Source organism: Cupressus sempervirens, chromosome 8, assembly GCF_028749045.1.
Source record: "Cupressus sempervirens isolate cs-2001-9-10 chromosome 8, ASM2874904v1, whole genome shotgun sequence".
Classification (NCBI taxonomy): Eukaryota; Viridiplantae; Streptophyta; class Pinopsida; order Cupressales; family Cupressaceae; genus Cupressus; species Cupressus sempervirens.
The window spans coordinates 561,364,997-561,387,561 of record NC_143125.1 but is presented as its reverse complement, the minus strand read 5'-3'; the positions used below and the strand labels follow the sequence as shown (position 1 = coordinate 561,387,561).

Below are 22,565 nucleotides of genomic sequence, written 5' to 3'. Positions count from 1 at the left end.
TATTCCAATAGAATCATAATCTTACCATGTATAAATTGAATGACTACAAACATGGAAGCTCACAAACTAAGCACAAACAAATAACACAAATTCATAGTAGTCAATAATTAATTTAGTATAGCATTTTTAATCCACATTGCTCAATGTGTTCCTATCAAAATTTCTATTTTACAAATGGTGTAATCATGTTATTTGTAAGTTTAAAAAGTAAGCTTGAATAATGGAGGAGCTATTATATGTTTTAAAATTCTCATATTACTAATTTTAATGTGAAGATGCCTATAACATTTTAATTTAAAATAAAACTTGAGTGAGACCCAACTCTCTCTAATTTAATTTGTATTTCAGTCTCCCACTCAACCTAGAATGTTAGAAAAGTTCAATTGACTCTCATAAATGTGGCAAGAAATATCACAATTATAAATGAAATATTACTATTGATGAAGCATGCTAAATATAACTAAAATAATATAATTATGCTCCTCACCTTGTTGAAACTGTCATGCCCAAACTATGAGGGCAAAAACACACAATTTTTTATTTTTTTTTATAATTATTAATTGAAGTGCTCTAAGTTGAAAAGATTGATAACAGTTTAAGTACAATTCTCTACATTACATCTTAATATTATAAACATGAGGATGATTACTTGATTAAGATTTTGAAACTTATGTTATAAGATTGATATCAATCATAGTTTACGTTCTTACATTACTTATAACAATAATATACCATTATTTAAATGACAATGTCAATGTGTTCGAGTTTTAGATTAATTGAAAGTAACTAATCAAAATCAACTATAAAACTCTTAGACAATTATTGATTTTTAATCTAACTGATAATGAAAGGTCACTTAAAGAAAAAAAAACACAATTAACTAAAATTAAAACTGAATATAAATATCTAAAAATTTATTAACTTTAAACCATTTCGACTAACTTAACATAAAAATTAATCATAGATGACTCCAAGTTAGTTGGGTCGAAATATCTAAGCAAATAGAATCTACTTGTAAACTTGTTTTAATTAGCTAATAACCTTTAAATTAAACTAATTAATACTCAAAAATTAAACTAACTAACTATCTTTTAAATTTAAATTTTAAAAAAAATTCAAAACTAAATTAACATTAATATTAAAAAAAAAACTAAATTTTAATGAATCGAATTAAAACTTAACCAATTAATATTTAACTATATAAACATTTAATTACTAAGCATTAATTTTAACTAAATAATAATGAAAACTTTCTAAAATTTATTAAATAACTAAATTAATTTAACTAAACTAGTTAATCTAAAATATCTTACAAATCAAATTAATTAACTAACTACTAAAAACAACTTACAAACTAATACAAATAAATCTAATATAACTAACTAAAAGAAAAACTAAAACTAATTACTACCTAATCTAAAATCTATCACTAACTTATTTAAACATTTAATAAAACACAAATAAAAATAAACAATAAACTAACTAACATACTAAACAACAAATCTTATTTTAACAAAACATACTAACTATAAAATAAAAACTTAAATTCAAAACTACCTACAAACTAACCTCCTACCCTAAGCTACCTCTACACCCCCCCACCCATGCTAAGTGGCGTGTCAGGGGGGGGCCTCTTCCCAATGGCCGCACACGCTGCCCAAGGGCCTACGCACATAGACCTACCCCCTTCCCCATATCTCATGCATGGACTCACATTAGAGGAGAAAGGTGGGATTAAAGTGGGAAAAAGTAATAGAGGTTTTACTAATAAATGGAAATGCTTGCTGACCTCATCTCTCCCCTTACATGATTCGACCCCTGTACCTACTAACAGGTGGTTGGGGATTTGATTTACAATTTGATTTTTAAATTATTTTTTTTAAAAGCCTTGCCTCCTAACCTGAGTTAATAAAAACGTTTTGTTGTTGGGTTAGGACATTTTAGGATAGTTATTACTAAAGTTTTATAGATGGAGATAGGATACATACATACATATATATATATATATATATTGAATTAGTAAATCTTACTAACAAATAATGCTATTTTATTGATGGTCTATTATTTTATTAGACTATAATAGAATGAATTATATTGTGATTGGCATAGAATTTCCAGAATGATAAATGTGCTTCCATAGGCCACTTTTATATGCATTTTTGAAACTTACTTGTTGGTTTAGGTTTTACTATGCAGCCTTATAGGATTGGTGTTTTAATTCTTAATGATATTAACTTATCATCTTATTTAAACATCAAGCTCAACAAACAACTATTGCAACATCATCAAAATCTACATAAATCTCTTATGAATTCCTAGTTAATAATTTTCCATAAACCTCAAATGCTATGAATTTCAATGATACCCACATTTCATGGAATAATCATCTAAATGTTCATTTAACTATCTATTATAACTGATGGAGCACAAATTGAATAACATGGTGACTAAACAAATCTTAGGGTAATTGAGAAAATAAAGAGGTCAGAATGATAATGCTCTATTCATTTTGAGGGGAGTATCAAAACACACCAAGTTCTTTCCTCTATCGTGTTTCAGATTTAAGTTTGGATATCTTGACATAATTCTTTCCTACATGTTCTTGCAAATTTACTTTCAACACAACCATCCATGAACTAAATCATACCAAACTCAAAGGAGATACCATACATTTACAATCTGAATCTTGCATAATTGAACATCATTGTTTCATCTTATCTTTGATATACATTCATATGATGACATAAAATATGAAAATTTTAAGAGAAACAAAAATTACTCAATCACTTATTTTATTAACAACCTGATTCAAGGGCTCAGCCAGGTAAGAACCAGGAAGAAAACTTGACGTCGTGGCCACTACAACAAAATTGAAATTACAAGTTACATAGGATAAAAATCCCAATTACAACAATTTAATTGAGTTTTCTTCATGACCCTCATCAAGGGATTTATAATGTTTTCTACAACACATCTCTAGAACCATGGAGGAACAAATATCTGATCGGGTGACAACCAAGCATGACCAAGAGACAATCAAACATGCATAATCATACATGGTTTACACAATAGGATTCACAATGAATCAAAACTATGGAAAGGTGGATTCTTCCAACTAGGAGAAGTCAAGCACAACACCAAACAGATGCCCAATCAGGGCTATATACCAAGAACTTCCATTCTTCCATTTCAACATACCATAATCATACAAGGTTTGTGCTGACAGGTAGGGGCCCATAACACCCTACCCTTTCTCCCTCTTCTCATCTCAAGAAGAGACTCTACACTGGTTGGAGTCCGACTGAACAAACCTTTTCCAAAATTGGTCACTTCTACCCTCTCTAAGGGTGAGTAATACCAAAACACCCATGCAAGAAAAATCTCAAAATTGCAAATATAAACATGAAAGGAAATCATCCAAAAATAACATGGTTTTTTTCAAAGCTTCCCAACATACCCAAAAATATACAAACATTGAAACAACAACAAGTTAGCATAAGCATGAAACAAGAATAAAATCTGAACAAGGGAGATGAGAAATCCAACCTTCACAAAGAGGTAATGGCAATGAACAAGTTTGAGTAGAGTTTCCTTCTCCTTACTTCAATCTTCAAGAACTCCTCTCTAAATGTAGAGATTGGGTAACAACCCCCAACTAGTCCAAGAAGGGCCTCTAAATAGGCCTCCAAATCAACCACCCAAGGGCTCAATAACTACCCCACCCACTTGCAATTCTAGAAACTCCTAACTCAACCTACACTATGGGTAAACCCTAAGTGGAGATGAGGTGAGGTAACTCAAGATAACCATAGTCAATTTTCGCACAAAGGAAAAAAGAGACCTTTTGAGTGACCCCAAAAGTCAAAAAAAGGGGCTTAGGGGTTGGAAAAGACCCCTAACCCATACCCATACCCTTTGGGTATAATAATTTCATGATTTAAAGCCTTAGGAATAGGTTTAGAGCCAAAAAAAAATCTAGGAATAAAATAGGACCATCTAACTACTCTAACAATGTAGATTAAGCACTAATTTGGATTAAGGGATGACTAACCTTGATTAAGAATCCAATTAGCAAACTGACACTAACTTAAATCAACATAGGTCCAAAGGTTACACAACTAACCCTAATCAGTACACTAAAGAACATAAACAATTTACAAGTGTCAAGCGACACTAAAGAACATAGTTAGGAACACTAACATTCACTGAACAAAGAAAGATACATACATACATCTCATAGTACAATACGTGAATTATGAAGAACAAGGTTTCCAAAATTAGCACATAGAGATTAGTTATGTTTCCTCTGTCAGTTTCCTCAACTAAATATCTGCACACTCATTGCACACATCAGTAGTCCCGAAAATCACATGTACATATATATGTATAAGAATTTCACATAAATTGAAACATACATTAATCAAGGTTCCTCTCATCTTATTCAATTCTTAACCATTTAAAATATCTTAAACCAAAATGTTAATCCTACCTCTTACTAAATTCATCGACATACATATACATAAAACATTAAATGACAAACATCAAATATCTGAAAGTAACATCACACAACATGAAATAATATAATATGTTCAAGTATCTGATAATGTCTCAACATCTCGAGTCATGAGTATCAAAATAATAAAGTAACGACTAAGGCTATGAAGGGTCGGGGCGAGGCCTCATAGAAACCTCACCTCGGATCAACAATCAACATCCAATGAGAAAAATTCATTACTCACACATACCTGAAGGAATCAATTGAGAAATATTGAACCATTGAGCAATAACACTCATCCAAGAGAGGAACAATTAGCATCCAACAAGAGAAAGTCAGCAGACTTGATATTTACAAGGTGGGCATAATGGCATAGTGGCACAAGAAGATACATATTTTTCATCCTTAACATTAAAAAGGACCACTATGGAATTAAACATATATGCAGTAAATGCTCAAGGTATCTATACAAAGATATAAATTAAACATAACTATCAATGGCATATCAAAAGATATTAGTATTATACAAGGAAGACAATATAACAACAAATTCTTTATCATTTGAAAATTATAGAGCATTGGTTCTTCTTTGAACAAAATTGATGATATTGACTACAATATCCAGTCTACTTTGGGAGACAATGTTATATAGGAAATCATACCTAGAACTATCAATAATAATGGATGCATATAATGTTATTGAGAACTTCTAGATTTACAAATGTACTCAGAATCATCAAGTGACCAACAAGGTATGATATCCAGTGATAGCTATGATTGGAATAGCAATGTCAATGCTGACAATTCATGATTTGAAGTATATATAGAGGCAAAGAACCACACCATATAAATTGGTAACTAACTATTTTAGGCTTAGCTAGAACATGAACTAATATGAATAAAAGGAGATCAAAAAAGTGGAAAGTAGAGTACATAAAAAGATAATTGATTGTAAGATAGTATAGCACCAACATCACATTTGGGAAGTTTGTGAGCAGCATACATTTGATACATTACACCAATGATCATCTCGATAGAAGAAATATTAGAAATTAAAAAGTGGTCATGATTGGTATTGGCATCTTACATCAAGATTATCATCAACAATTAGTGAAACAGAGATAGTTCTATATATTATATGTTGTGAATAACAAGATCTATTATACACAAAAATGATACATTACAACCATATCCCATATTTGTACCAAGATTAAGATGTATTAATATAGATGGGTGATGTCTCATTATATGAGTCACTCAATAAGAAAAATCTCTCATAGTGTTAAGAGAACAAAATTCATATCTTAAAAGGCTTAATGGGGAAAAGTATCTTTCACTTTGAAGTCTAGAGAACATTATCTCTATATTTCAAGCCATCTGACAAGGGACATTACATCACTAGAGAGCTCTAACATCAACCAATTTCATAAATGAGGGATATTTACTATTATTTGATATTTAGTGATGCTAACTACATATTTTATGTTTGAGAACTCACCCGGAAGGGCTTATGCCAAAAAATTATAATAATATATTACCAAATTCCATATCATTACCCTATAATACTCAAGGCAAGTACCAAAAAATAACAATTAAAAAAAAAATCACTTTTGGAAAAGTGCCCATATAATGTTTGATCTAGTTGGGAAGAGGGCAATTGATGGCTACAAGCATGGAAATACATTTATTACCTTGTGTCGTAAAGATACATGAGGAATTATTTCTAAGGGTTGTGGTACAATAGTAATTCATTGAGAATTTATTACCAGTGACCCATGTTTGAATCTTGAGGTTTCTTGAATGGTGTGATCCCCCAAGTCACATAGTGCCCTAGATTTTTAGAGCATCAAAAGGAGAGATTATCTTAGTATTAAAAATGAGTTTTGACAAACTAATCAATTATGGTTCGACATTTTGATCCTTTAATTAAAAAATCAATAGGTGGAATAGTAGAAATCGTCTACTAGTAACTAGCACATAAATGATAACAAAATAATGTTGAGCGTCAAATAAGATTGTTTCTAGGACATTTAGTAAACTATATAACTTTCACTTTGAGCACAAAGTACATCCACCTTGTAATGCTAAAGTTAATTTGAATGCATAATTGGTGCTCATGTAGGCTTTCATGCTCACTAACTCAACAACTCTAGTTTTTCCACATTGTAGTTGGTTTCTACATATGGAGGAATAGTCAAATAGTAAGATAGTCAACACATGCATAGGTTCTGATGGGAGGAAACCACCTATTGAGAATGTTGGCAAAGACCACTAATTGGAAACTAGACACCCAAACATCTAAGAAATAGTTTTAGATGGGAAAGGAAATAGAAGGCACCATAATAATAGGACAAAGCTATCTCCCAAATCAATAGCAATATTCATCAAAAACATATTTCTTCACCTCTCATCACATGAGAATATTATCTTGGTGTTTTGTTCAAACTCCTACTAGAGAAGATAAGGGGATTATTCCTCTATAAATTGCTCATTTGATTCTTTAGTTTTCATTAAGAATTAGTATTAATAATTTTAAGGATTTAGTATATCAATAGTACATACCTAGTGAGTTGAGATTTACCATATGGACTTAAATCTGATATGCATGTTCTTTTTCTTCATTCACTTGTCATAGGTAGTATACTTGTATTAGGCTTCTAGCATTTGTGGTACTTGTGCAGTGAACTAATACCCATAAAGAATTAGGGGCATTTTTTTCAAATGATTCATAGTTAATGAGTGAACTAATGGAAGTCCTATAGTCTAAGGACCTAATTATTGATAATATTAAGGCATTAGCTATGTGGGCTTTAAGTTATAGTTTGCAGCAATATCTACATCTCAAGAGAGGAGTTGAGTGTTGAATGTTCCAAACATAGCTAGCAATGCAACCAATCATGTGTTTCTATTGAGCTTGATTCAAAAGGTTGTGATGTTATTGACTACAATAGAAGCATGCCTAATTTCATTATTTGAAGGTGATTTATACTATTTCTTGGCCCATATTACATCATCATCAACTTCTCCAAGTCCTACAAGAGAAACAGGGATGATTCTAACCATTCTTCCATTGTTAGAGGACATCAATCCTACTCACATGCATTATGTTGCATGTGGTGTGAAGATTCTCTAAAATTTTATGGATTACAATAGTCCTATAGTTACATTATTTAGGGACCTTAGGGGTCTAGATTATTCAATTTGAAGGCTACAAATTAAGGTCAATAGGATTGTGGAGGTTCCTCAAGGGAGTGACATTGCAACGTCATCATCATATAATGAATAAAGATATGAAGGATAGATTTTATATTGTTAAAGGTATCTTATTAAGGACTTGCTTAAGGCTATAGGGTTAACAACCTATGCAACGTGGACCCACTACAAGGGATCCAAACTCAAAGGAGAGTTCTTTGTTGCCAAGATTATCATTAATATTTTGCCATTACAATAATTTTGGAGGTGACATATTTTCTTCTGGAGTCACACTAATGAATGAATTTATTCATAAAGATCCAACTTGTTTGCCAGTGCTTCACATAGTAGGACTTCCCACTGATTTTTGGATGTTATTTTAGAAGAATTTTTGTTGCCTTCTTCAAAAGAACTTTTTTGTATCCCTAATGGTCTAGATGCTTCATGTCTCAGTAATGTTGGGTTGCAAGAAATTACTAAAAGAGATGCTTTTCAGTTTCTTGTAGGTGTCTTCACATCAAGGAAGTGTTTGATATCACTTAATAAAGGGGTTACTCTTTTGGCTAATACAATGGAATAGTTAAAATACCATGTTCCATCTCACAAAGGTGTTTGACTCTATGCCAACCTATTAATAAAGGTTTTTCCTACGAAAATTGATAAGGATAACAACTTGGAGGTGTTAGAAAATCACTTTACTAAATCAGTTTAAGAGATCATTCACATAAGCTAGTAATAAATCAAGTCTTCTATTGCATCTTAGGCTGCAATAGTTCAAGATGACTATGCTTGAATTTAAATAATACTAATTTTATTGATATCTCCTAAACATATTTTTGCAATCTATGTTGGTTTATTCTAAGATGTTGCAATAGGGCATGACAGTTAGGATCCACATTTCTCCCAACATAATATTCCCCAAAATAAGCATGTTCTTTAAGTAATATAGCATGCTTGTAGGTTTTTTCTCCCATACTTGCCCCAACTCAATCAACATGATATTTCACACAAACTATAAAGTGTTCAAGCTTGGTGTTTCTTTAGAACACCTCCTCAGTTGTAGTCCAATTTGGGTGACCTCTATTATCAACTTGTCCCCTTTTGTCTTCTCTTATTTATTCTATTATCATTCAATTTCTAGTTAATAAAATATCTTTAAAATAATTTTATTTAAATTTATAATTTAGATTTTTTTGTTTACCTAATTTAAAATTAAGTTAAGCTATGTGTCACAGATCTTTATAGAACAAGTAACCACATTAGTGTGAATGTTGATAATAGTAGAACACAAGTATGCAGTTGAAGAAATAGAATCATAGACTAATATTTAAACAACTATAAATAGTTTTGACCATGTATATGCTAGTTGTGGATTTTGTTCAACTTCCTCCAAGTTCATAACCATCAACTTTCAAAATATTGATGCATGCCATATGGAGGTGCATATTAGGACTACCAACACCAGTCATATTAGAGAGAATAATTTTTAAGCTCTTTCTAGAAAATAGATAAGTAATTCTTTCTAGGAACAAATAACTAATTGGAATGTTTGGAAGTGTGTATTAATCTTCAATGGAGCAGCAAACACAATTTCTCAGAAATATTAGTTCATTAAAAATGCTAAGGTTTTGCATTCTAAGATTGATTGAGACTTTAAGCAAGGGAAATGACACCCTTATCTAGAGAAGAGTATCTGAGTGGGGATAAGGGATCCTAAGAAGTTGGTAGGCTTTCTGAAAAATAGAAATAATGGAAGTTGAAAGATTTTCTAGAAAAAAAATACTTGAAGGCTTATAAAGTTAAATCTGCCCCCTTCCACCAAGAGGCTTGCTTCAAAGAGTTAAGGATTTTTGCTATGGGGGAATCCTTAGCAAAAACTATCATGCCCCTATCATGAGGAGAAAAAAACAATATATTCATTATGAAAAGACAAGAGCAAATGCTGTCAAATAATTTGTATTGATATCATAAACATTATGTCAAATTTGTCTTTTACTTGACTGGTTACATTTTAAACAAATGCAGGAGCAGTCTCATGGTTTTATGGTGATAGTTTTAGTTGTGGACATAGCTATAGTAACAAATGGGATTTACAAAGAGACAATCTTCAATTGTCTAAAGCATTTGCACAAAATCTATTCACCACTACATGCAATCATTTGTTTATGTTAATTTTCCTAGTCATACTTATTATTTGTCAGAGTTCCTTGTATGCATTACAGTAGATCAATTGCACATAACATCACTAATTTTTTTTCATATATTATTGGCTTGGAAAACATAGGGGTCAGCTTGTGGATGATATTGATATATCAAAAAAATAGTAAACAAAAACTAGTTCTTTACTACATTTAGGGATTGACATGGAATGTAGTTGCTATTTCCTTAAAGATTGATCTCAAGAAACCACCACCATTAGTTGAGACTATCTAGTGGATCATTGAATTCATTTTAAAAATATTTATAATGTTCAAATAAATATCAAGAATCTTTGCAAGTCACTCTTTCTCCCAAATAGAGCTCTAGATCTAACAAGATCTGGAACTTGCTTTCTTCTATTCTACTATAGTATCAGAATCATTAGATGCTAGACTTCATCTAGCCTAGTGGATTTAATTGAGCCACTACTACATGCTACTAAATTAGAGGAAACCAAAATCAATGTCAACCCTTTATATAAAGCTAGCATTTTTAGTCATATGACTTTTGGATGGCTCAATCTTTTTCTAAATCTAGGCTATTCAAAACCCTTAGGGACTAGGGATATTCCACATTTAGTCCCTGAAGAGGTGGCATTCACAACTAAAAGAGCATTTGCAAAAGCATGGGAGCATCAAAGAAACATGGTCCACTAAACAGACTAGTAGATTTTAGAGCACTACCAAAATGCTATTGGAAGGATATGGTAGTCACAAGATTCTTTACATTTCTGAGATCAATTGCAATGATTTCAAGTCCCCTATTTCTCCAGTAATTTGTACAATTTGTAGGTGGAAAAAAAAATTTTAGATACAAAGGATTCATTCTAGTGGGTGGTTTTTTTTTAGTGAAGATTCTTGAATCCTTTTCTCAGAGGCTCTGGTACTTCAATTCCACAAGATTTGGTATGCGAATGCATTTTGCATTGATGGAAATTGTAGATTAGAAGCAACTCTAGCTATCAAGCTTAGCAAGGTGAAGGCATGTTTTTGGTGAAATTGTAGACTATATAGTTATAGATGCATACCAATTTGGATAGTTTTCGTGTTGATTACATTGGGGTTGAATTGTTCCATTTTAAATATCGGTTCCCATTGGCATACTTTTTCATACAGTTGTATTGGAAACCATTCTAGGCTTGGTCATCATTGTTCTTGCTATATTTCTTAATAAGCCACTAGAAATATCTCTTCAAAAATGTCAATCTAAGTTCATGGCTATAGAAAATGAAAGGCTCAGATTTAGCTCAATTTCATACTTCAAATCTCAAAAGTGAGACAAATACATGAATCCTACCACCATTGTCAACAACACTACAGTATTAATCATTAAATTTATAAAAAAAAATTTATCTTTTTCTCTCTTGGATTTACATTTCTTAAGCTTTAGAGTAGTCCTAATAGCAATATAAAAAATTCATGGAAAATATCCTTCTCATTAGTTGGATAAATTTGACAAACAACATTTACTTTTAATAGACTAATAGTAAAATAAAATGTAGATAATTACATGAATATATGGTACATTCTCCTTCTTGATAACTCCAAAAAGTAACCCCCTTTATTAGGTATGGTAGATTCTGATTGACTAGTTTCCAAATGTGAAAACCAATGCAATATGGGAGAATAAGATATCTAACTAATACAGATAAATATTTGACATCCATGAATTTATATTTTTTTGAGTTTTTCACAAGGTAACTATGCTTTCATACCACAATGTTAACATGGAATTAAATTTTCAATGCATGTAGAAAAAGTAAAAGCCATCTCTTAATATGTTTATTATGTAGGAAATCTAATTTACTTTATGTGTAGATTTGAATACTGTCATGACTAACAATGATTTTCCATTTCATTTTGTATTAGTCACAAGAAAAATAAGGGTGCAAAAATTTTCCATTTGTTGTTAGAAATGATTAATAAGAATTAAAGCTAGAAAGTAAAGATTACAAATCTCACTATGGTGGAGAAAAAGCACCTAATAAGTAATGACAGAAAACTTGGAATTGTATTCATTGTAAATGAATGGTAAATCAATGAACTTATAGTGAATGATATGATTCCTACTCCCAAGCCTATCAATATCCTACCTAGATAAAAAATTGAGGAATCCTACACCCAAATAGCAATAATCAAATTAACATAGAAGTATATTATTTTCCTATACAAGCTATGTAATTTCTAAGATTGAACTTAAAGTTTAATACATGGAGTCATAATTCAGGGACATTTTTTTGTGGATCATGCCTATATGACACATAATTTTATTGATATAAAAGAATAACTTGCCTCTAACAAACAAATGGCTATCCACCCTAGAATGTTTGGTATTGAGGCTACAAACAACACATGTGTATATAAAGAATAAACTTAGAAAAATTATTAGAATCCATACAAGGGGCATCTTACTTTAGTTAATATTGAAAGGAATAAGTTAATTGATGTATCAAGCCATATTTTCCTTCAACAATCATGTATACCTAAGAAAATACCCCTTTTCTTCCAATATAATTAGCAAGTAGCCCATTCATCATAGCCCTAATCATTTCCCCAACATTGGAAAGTGATCTAAATAATTTAATAAAGAAAACTATAAATTTAGCAATTGATTCATCAAAAATGGCATGCTTGACATTCCCAAGTCTAGCTAAGAGAGGAGCATACGATTTCCCAATAGTATGCAACATAGCTCAAAAATGGTTAGGTTGAGATCATTCATGATACTACTCTTGGTAGGTGATGAATAGCCATTCTGCAATAAAATGACTAATATCAATTTTCTTTGTTTAATCCCTTCCAAATAATACCAATTTGTTAGTATTGTTACTCCATTTATACTTTGTGCAATATGTGACACATCTGGAATCTTTAAATAAGTTATCCAAGTCCTTCTTAAGAGGAGAAAATACATAAGAAGATTAGATCTATATTTTATGTAGAGGTTTTTTTTTTTTGGCATGGTGATTTGCCTCCATATGCTATGAACAAGGTAAGAAGTTATAATCTAATTATTCATTCTTTTTTTAAGTAAGTCCTAATTTAATGGATTTGATTTTTAGGCATTGAGGACTATGATCAATAATAGTGAGACATTTGTCAGATTTTAGCCAATTTAAGGTTGGTTATTAATGCCTTGTAGAATGTATTCAATTTTTGGAGATATTTTTTCAAATTTTTATTTTGTTGATTTTATTGTCATTATTATTTTTCGGTTTCATGGATTAATTTTTGTTCTTTAATTGCTTACAAATTTTATAAATTAGGAATTAGAGTGGTCATGCTTACATGATACTACTCTTTTTGTTGGATAAGTCAAAAAAGAGGTACATGGCTTAATGACTAGTTTGAGTAAGCAATCATGTCAAAATATTTTTAACTAAAAAAAGAGCCCTCTTATTGGTGTACAGGTGGAAGAAATTGATTTCCATGCCTAATTACTACTAGATGAAAAGTTGATATTTATTGGAGAGCTAAAGGAGAATGGGAAGACTAGCATGGTGAGGGGTGGAATTAATGGTGTACTAACATTAACATTAGTAGATGTGGGGACAATTATAGATGTGGAGGGCTCTATAATAGCCTTGCAAGCTACAAACTTGGCTCTCATGTCTAATGATATAAAAAATATTGTTGGTGCAATGAAGAGAAACATGGTGAAAACCAATTGGTCAATTCAAATTACGTAAAAGACATTTACACTATGTATAGACAAAGGAAGCACCTTAGTTGTGATCCCTGAGATTATATGTGGGTACAAATAGATATAAATGAGAGAATGAGGGGTATTCTAATTGATTGCCTCATTAAGGTACATTTTAAGTTCGAGCTATTATATGAAAAACTATTCTTGATTGTCAACATTATATATAGATACCTTTGAAAAGAAAAGGTGATGTGAAAGCATTTATAGCTAGTAGGAGTTACTACTATTCTCTTGGCTTGCAAGTTCAAGGAGGTCTCTATTCTTATAGTTGATAATTTTGTCCAAATTTTAGACAAAGCCTACATTAAAGAAGAATTTTTACAAATGGAAAAATCAATGCTTAGAGTATTGTGATTCAATATGACAGTACCAACCCCTTATGTTTTCATCAAGATATTTCTCAAGGTAGCTGAATTTGATGAAGAGTTGGAGACATTGTCATTCTTCATGGAGCTCTGTCTATTGGAGTATGAAATATTGAGGTACCCACCATCAATGGTAGCAACTGCAATTGTGTAGACTACACAAAGTTCCTTGTTGGAATAGGACCATGGAACATCGTGCTGGCTACTCAAAAGGCTGACTTTAGGAATGTGTGAAGATGCTTGTGGAGTACCATCACAAGACAGGGTAGCGAAACCTAACATGTGTCCATAGAAAATACTCATCTTCCAAAAATGACTATATAGCAAGGATAGAACCGACACTCATGATTGGAGACAAGATTCTATTGTATACTAGACAAGTAAAGAGATTAATTATTGTATACATAAAATGAATTGTAGAGGGTCAACACGGGAGGATTATCTTATTTCTTCATTAACATAAAGAGAACGTGGATGACAATAATTTAGCAAAGAGACTATAGTATTGTCTAGTCTAACAATACTATTGTTGCAACTATAATTTGGCTACTTTATAGTGATCAGTGATCAATTGTGATATTTGGAATTTTTAGTTTGCCTAGAATCTGGTGCAACATTTTTGTTTTCTTTTAATTAAAAAAGAAATTATTCCCCTTCATTTTGTGAAAAAGAGAAAAGAAAGATGTGAAGAAGAGTTTCATAATAATGAAAATAACCCTTTAATAAAACTTTGTAGAATGCAAACTCCATAGATAACTAGGATGCATCAAAAAACCCTAAGTTATACATTAAACATTAAAAAGATTAATTTTGTTTTTGAAACACTAGGATATACATCAAGAAAAAATATCCAAACATTCTCACAATGAGAAACAAAAATTTATACATACCAAGATAAGATAAAAGATCATTGTTTGATCCGCCTTGATGAATTCTCAATACACACAAATAAGGCTATATTTTCCATGACCAAAAATGGAATTCTCGCTAGAAGAAAAATTGACATAATTGTGAGTATTAAATGGTGTAGAGGATAATAATCATGTCTTGAAAGCAATTCAAGTTGACTAAAAATATTTTGGGAGAATAAGAATAAAACTTGTTTGTGTGCCACAAAATACATTGAATCTAATCAATCTTCTTGTGCACCATCTTGTGCCAAATAACTGAAGAAGCAATGAAGGGATTTGAATTGATTTTTTTTTTTAAAAATAGCATGAGTTTCTTCAACCTTCAATTTTTCAAAATGAATTTGAATTTTTTTCTACCAATCCTCTATATTCCACACTGAATCAAAGATTGAAATTGAGTTTATTTTGCAATTATATATATGGCACTGAAATATCCCATACCATTACGCTATTTAAATCATTAACAATAATGAATTAAAATTCATTTAATTTTTCTAATTTTTCAAGGTTGTAGGAAGAACCTAAATAAGAAAAAGATAGATCCAAATTCTACATGGAAACCCAAATGTAGTATATCAATTAACTCTCAATACCAACTAGTGGTAGGCAGAGAGTCTTCTTCACTCAACTCTAAATTAGAAACCACCAGGCTCTTATGAGGAATATTTAGTACCCCATTGCAAGATGAAAGAGTTTACTAGGATAAAAATATACCACCAGTAGAAGGTGCACTACATAGATCTAACGTTATGGCATAAATGAGCTATAGGATGGGATATAAAATTGTGATAGATGATCTTTTTAAACCTAGGATAATTCCATATGAGGATACTAGTATTATAGACCTTGATGATCCTACTAATTCAGAAGCAACTTCTGTAGATCCAAAAGAAGTGTTCTCATTAATAGAACTCTTGAAGAAATGGGTTGCAGAAGAGGAAGCCAAACATATTCATGTGGAGAAGGAAAGAGAGCAAGCCACCTTGAATGCCATTATTGAAAGAGATAAACTTTCTTAGAAGGATGGTTGCTTTAAAGGAGAAAAACAAAAAATTACAAGAAAGAACCTTGGTCCTACATACTAATGTTTTTGATGATATAGATAGTGTTACCATGCTTTTAGCACCAACATTCTAAACTCCCAAGCTAAAATCCCAAGCTAACTTTGCAAAGTTGATTTGGGTTGGTTTTTAATTGCTGATGATAAATTATGAACTCTAACCTGTGAAGAAGATAGAGTTATGAAGATATGCTGAGGTGGAACCTTCAAATTCAGAACTTCAATTTTCTGCTTCATTTTAAGATTGGGTTTGCAAAAGGCTGAATTGTTAATACATTTGAAGGTGCAGCATATCTGTGAAGTCAAACTTGAACTTGAACCAAAGGTTTCTACTTCAACTTTGTGTTCAAGTCTGCAGAGTCAAAATTTTTGACAGCATTAAAATAATACTAACAATGCAGGAGGCATAACTTTTAACTCCACTATTGGATCTGATCGAATTTTGGATATGTTGTTCAAAATCAAGTTTTCTAAAGGTCCACCAAGGCGATCTTCAAAATTTGGCCAAAGTCAAAAGCTATGATGGACTGAATGCAGGTCTATCAACACACCAGAAAATATAGATATGCCACAGTCATAAGCAACAGTCATGTTGAGGGGCCCACAACTTTTAATCTGGCCATTGGATTGAGCTGAATTCCAGATATGTTTGAGGAAATCTGGTTATATAAATCCTCTCCAAGTATTTTTGAAAAATTCTTGACGGATCAAAATTTATGACTGTTTAAGTGCAGCAATATATTACCAGTGACAGTTACAAAATCATGATAGCAATTTGTAATGAGCATAAGCCACTTGTCCAAGAATGCAAATGGGATTCATTTTTAAATTTGGTAAAAGATTTATTATAATTTATGAAACTTTAAAGTGGCTTAGCTATTAAAATTTTAAAGGGATAAGAAGAAGACAAGTCATGAGAATAATGAAACTGATTTTTCAAGAAATGGTTATGAAAACCAGAAAGACAACCCAAAATGTTATTTATTGCAAGATTTAGACATAGTTGGGGTTCTTCTCTTCACCAGGAGTTCTATAGCTATAGGAAAGGGAGAATACATTTTATGTGTAGTGATTGTAACAAGGAGGGGAATAGCAATGTTACTTCTATTTTTTTGCAACTTGATTGTAATGACAGAGATAAAATAATATTGTTATTTTTTTGTTATGCATCTGAAATAAAAGAGAGTTTCATACATCAGATTCTAAAGTCTGAATATGGTTTTCTTGGATTGAAAATGATTTTACAGTCATTTCTTTCATGTTTTAGGTGAAGTTTTGTATTATCATTCATATTCAGCAAAATAAGATAATGTTCCTTTGTACTTTCCCTATCATATGAGAAACTGGATAGGTAGTCCTATTGCTATTTGTTCATTTTCTTTCTTCATTGTATAGCTTTTAAATCTTATGATCGTATTTATCCCATAGTGATGGGTAAATGCTAGAGAACTTTTATGTTAACCAATTATTTAAATTCTCTGAATATCTTTCGAAGAGGGAGCTGTACCTCTCAATTCAGAGGAAAGTTATCAATCTCATGATAGTATTTCCAATTGTTAGTGGCAATTGTTTTTCTATTTGGGTGTCTTGAGTCATTCTTTGTATTTAATTTTGGAAGGAAAAAACTGTTTACTAACAGATAGTTTGAGATCCTAGGTTCTAGAAAAAAACCTTGTAAGAATTTGCCTAAGGGAAAAATTCACCCAGGAACTAAGAACTTAAACACAAGCACACAGTAGACCAAAGAGAGAGAGAGTATGATCAGAATAATAATGTATTCAATAACTTGATTTAAGAGTACACTAGGAGTGCCTGAATATAAAGGCCTCAGGAGAGATTCTAGAATGCCTAGGAATCAGCACCATGAAGTGTCATACAACCAAGCACATGTCTAGTAGATATGAGTTATCCTTCATTAAGCATGGTAGTGTGGTGATGAGAGGATAAGCCTACAAGGGTGTGACATGCAAAATAGTGGTGTAGACACCATGTGCTTAAATAGAGTTGCATACTCCTGTGTTGTCTACATGACAACTCAAAAATATGCGCAAATTCCTAAGTGTCTCATAAATAAAAATAATAAAATAATGTAAAATAATTAAATAATACATTAACCTATGTAAAGTTAAGTAAGTGTAAATAGTAAAGTACTTATTTACACGAACACCCCCCCTTAAGTACAATTGAGGGGAATGCCATTAAGCTTACAAACTAGGATGAAGATGCATAATGGGTCCCAGCTGCTAGGCCATGTTAGGTACCCATGCACATAATGAAATGCAATCTCCCATAAAGTGGGGAAAGAGGCAAAACCTCATGGGAAAAATGCTCCCCCAAAAAGAGAGATAGAGATGGATACATTGATGGAAGGAAAGAAGATATAAATAAGAGAATGAAGGAAGAGAGATCAAATAGGCTCCCCCCCCCCCAAAAGAAGAATGCCAACAGGTGAAAGCTACTCTGATGAAGAAGTAGGTCCAAGAATGTAGAATGGTGTTCCTCCCCTTAGGAAGAAACAATGTGAAAGGTACAATCCTGAAGATGTATGGTACCCCTAAAACCTGATCAAGTATCCCTATACTGATGCTGAAGTTCACCCCTTCCAATTGTGCTGAAAAGAATGAATGCAGATCTATCAAGGATGTCTATTGAACCTATTCCACTAAACCATCTATCTCCTCAACTGACAAAGAGACCTCCACTAATTTATGTTCATATGGATCCACAATCATGCCAATCTGTTTAGATTGATCATGTAGAGAATGGACTTGAGGGTTAGAGTGAGCCCTCGCAACAACTATAGAAGAATCATCATCAATGAGAAGATGTAAGTGTTTAAATCTGTCTCCCAAGGCAACTAAAACTGGAGCTGGAAGATGAGATGTACCATGATGTGATGGACCTTTCACTATGGAAATATAAGAACATGGACTAGATTGATGTGACCTCCCACTGCAATTGTCGATAGAACCCCACGTGTCTGAACTTGTTGAAGCACTATCGCTCGTGTCATTATCAGTTTCCACTATGTATGAAATGTGAAGAGGAGTAGAGGACAAGCTAGGGGAACTTTCCTCAAAGTGTACATCCTTCTCCACAGTGTCTCTAGATCCATCAGTCTATAAGCTTTCACATTGTCTTGATAACCAATAAAGGTACAAGGCCTAGGTGCTAATGCCTTGCAACTCCTGGAAGATATGTTTGTCCATGCTAGACAACCAAAGACTCTAAGGTGACTCACAACTAGTTTTTTGTCGCACCATGCCTCAAAACGAGTCTTTCCATCTAAGGCTGGATGAGGAGACCTATTAAGTATGTGAGTAGCACTGCTAATGGCTTCAACTTCAAGTGTAGGATCAAAATACTTGGCCTTTATCATGCAACTTTCCATGGTCTTGAGAGTCTTAATCCTCATAGTTGCAACATTGGTCTTGTGCAGACTGAATGTGGGTGAGTTCTAAAGATCAATCCCCTCAATTTTACAAAAGTTCTTGAGTCTTTTTTTTACATATCTATTCTCATTGTCCACCCTTAATACCTTGATGGCTTTCCTTGACTTGTGTTCAACATGAGTCTTAAAGCCTTGAAGCTTATGAACTACTTCATTCTTACGATGAAGGAAAAAGACCCAAGTGAATCTCGAAAAGTCATCAACAAATATGAGTATGTAGAGGCCTTGGCTGACTGAAGTCACTGCAAACGGTGCTGCTAATACCATGTGAACTAGCTGAAGAATAACTAGAGCTTGAGAAGACTTCCCTTTATCATACTTCTCCTTGAGATTCATATCCACTAAACAAGATGAACACTCTACCTTAGAAAAGTTGATATTGGGTAGACCTTTGACCATGTGGTTTGAGCAAAGTTGTTGAAGAGAGTGAAAGTCAAGGTGACCAAACCACTCATGCCATAAGTTGTTTGAAGTAGAGTGAGTTAACAAGGCTTGAGAAGGACTCTTAGGCACAAAGTGGGAGAAGGAATACAGCCTCCTATCATCATTGACTTTTCCCACTACTACCAATGAATAATCTTTGAGACTTCGCACCATCACTAAATCAGGAAGGAACTCAACCTTTTGACCATCTCCAAGGTGAGTGATTTGGTAAATTGATAGAAGATTAGAGCTTAGATTTGGAACATAGAGAACATCTTTGAATTCCCCATCTTCCATTTCTACATGTCCTTGCCCTTCAACTCTCATCTTAGCATCATCTCCCATGAAGATATATGGTACCTTTGACTGCTTCAATGAAGAAAAGTCTTGGTTTGAAGAACCCATGTGGTAAGAGGCACCTGAGTCAAGTATCCATTCTGAAGAAGAACTTGTGTTTGCTATAAGTGCTTGACCTTTACCCTTCAAAGAGGTAGGAGTAGAATCCTTGGAAGTACCTGGCACTTGAATTTTGTTCTTCTTGAGTAGATTTTCTAACTCATTTATTCCTTTTGTCTTGTAATGATGCTCATCATAATTTGGCTTTTTACAGTATGCACAAAAGAGCTGGTCCTTATTTTCATTACTTCCCTTCTTGTTTGAAGAAGAACCGCCTTGTTGAGAGGAGTCATGTTGTGTCTCAGATTGTGTTTTCTTCTTCCACTACTTCTTGTTGTTGTTGCATTTTCCCCCTTGACTAGATTTGTGAGCATCACTACCCACTAAGGCTTTGGTCTTAGATAACTTGAGAAGTCCAAAATCCACCAAGTGAGATTGTTCAACAATCAACATGTCTGCAAATCCATCGAAGGAAGGCTTCTGGTAAGCAGAGCCCATGGTTAACCTACGAGTATTAAAACTCAAAACAAAGTTGGCATACTCAGAAGGTAGCTTCTTCAGGACGTGATGAATCAACCTATCATCCTTAATGGGATTTCCATAATTTTTAAGAACTGCCCTGTACTAATTAACTTTGATGATATAATCCTGAATTGTATCATAATTCTTAGGATCTAAGAGAAGTAGATCATCCTCAATTTGAAATCCCTTTTCTTCATCCACTTTACCATACAACTGTTCAAGTTTATCCCAAGCTTCTTTAGATTCTAAACAATTTTTAATGTGAAAGAGAAAATCCCCACGTACACAACTTCTGATAACACCTAAAGCCTGTTGGTCTTGTCTTTTCTGTTCAATGAGTTCTTTAGCATCAATAGGTTGGGTAATTGTACCATCAACATATAAACTATATCCCTTTTCCATTAATCTAGTCCATGCAATATCTTTTCATGTAGAATAGTTGTGTGAAGTTCGATGAGGACATTTAAAACCTATGATGTAGAAATAAAAGGAGCACAATAGAGAGACACAAAAAACATAGTACATACACCCCCTTTTCACTCAATCAAAACAGCCCCCAAAAAAAGATGCTTTGGCACTTTATAAGTAGTTTGTTTACAATGGGCCACTTGTCAAAATGAACAAAGTGGACTTTTCTAATTTGGCTTTTACAACTACCTTATAAGGCTTAAATCTGTCAATTAAGAACTGTAGCTTAGTTTTACAACAATTTTGAAAAAGATCCAAAGCTTTACAATGCCAAAGAAGGCCTAATTCTGAAAGTGAGAAATTTTTCCACACAACCCTAGAATCCAACTTCAAATCTAGAAAGTAGACAAAAACACACACTTTAAAAAAAAATAGAACCTGAAAAAGTGATCAGATGTGCCTGTACGGAGCTTCTGAAGTTGCAAAAGGGTAGGATTATGCAGGTATAGTTACCAAAAAATGCAAATTCTACAAAAGTTGTACACCAAAACTTGAAAACAACACCACCACTAGAATATTTAGGAAATTTTACTTGATTTCAAAAAAAATTGCACCTGAATCGGAGTCTGGATGTCCAAGATATGGGCTCGCAAATTTAGGTTGCCAAACTGAAAAGCAATCTAGAGAGGGGTCTAGAGGAGAAATTGCAATGCTAAATTTGGTGGTCAAACAATCATCAACACAATTGAGAAATATGTTAGAAATGACATTCAGATAGGCATCAATTTTAACACAGAAAAATGATGACATCAGCAAAAAAAATATGCCTTTGGATGACACCGTCCATACTGTATGAACTCACACATGGCTGCTATATGCTGATGCGGCACTGAAAAAGTTAGGTTCCATGGGTGATGTGGTAGTCCTGGTATGACTTGTCACTACTCATTGGGTAGGTGACAGGTTTCCTCTGTGGCGGATGGGCTCACTGATGTAGCGTACATGTGTCAGATATACAGTACATGTCAACTTGCATGAAGGGTGGGAACAATAGTCAAGCCGAGTTTTTTTTTTTTTAAATGCTGGAATGTTCAAACTAGTTGCCGGTGTATACTGTCAGTCACAAAAAAGTTCATGCGCATGCCAGGAAATGTGAACATGGCTCCATCGAAAATGCCAGAAATGATGAAGCTCGTTGTCGGGAAAGGAATTCTACACGGCGTTCAATGATGCCAAGTTTTAAGATGTAGTGGGCGGTAAAACTTAGAGCCTGTCAGGATTTTCCAAACGCTGTGCAATCTGAAAAACCTTGAAATAGCACCGACAGTCACCGATAAACCACTTGTGAATACCATGGGTCAATAAGAAATTAATCAACGCTGGAAAGGGTTCGTGTAGGTACCATGATCGCTGTGCTACCTAAGAATTAGTGTGATCA

General features: G+C 32.9%; 1 pseudogene; it reads left to right on the top strand.

The window, feature by feature from the left end:
- The first annotated feature begins 1,640 nt into the window (after positions 1-1,640).
- LOC149543645 (G2/mitotic-specific cyclin S13-7-like) lies at positions 1,641-22,357 on the top strand (annotated as a pseudogene).
- The last annotated feature ends 208 nt before the right edge of the window (positions 22,358-22,565 follow it).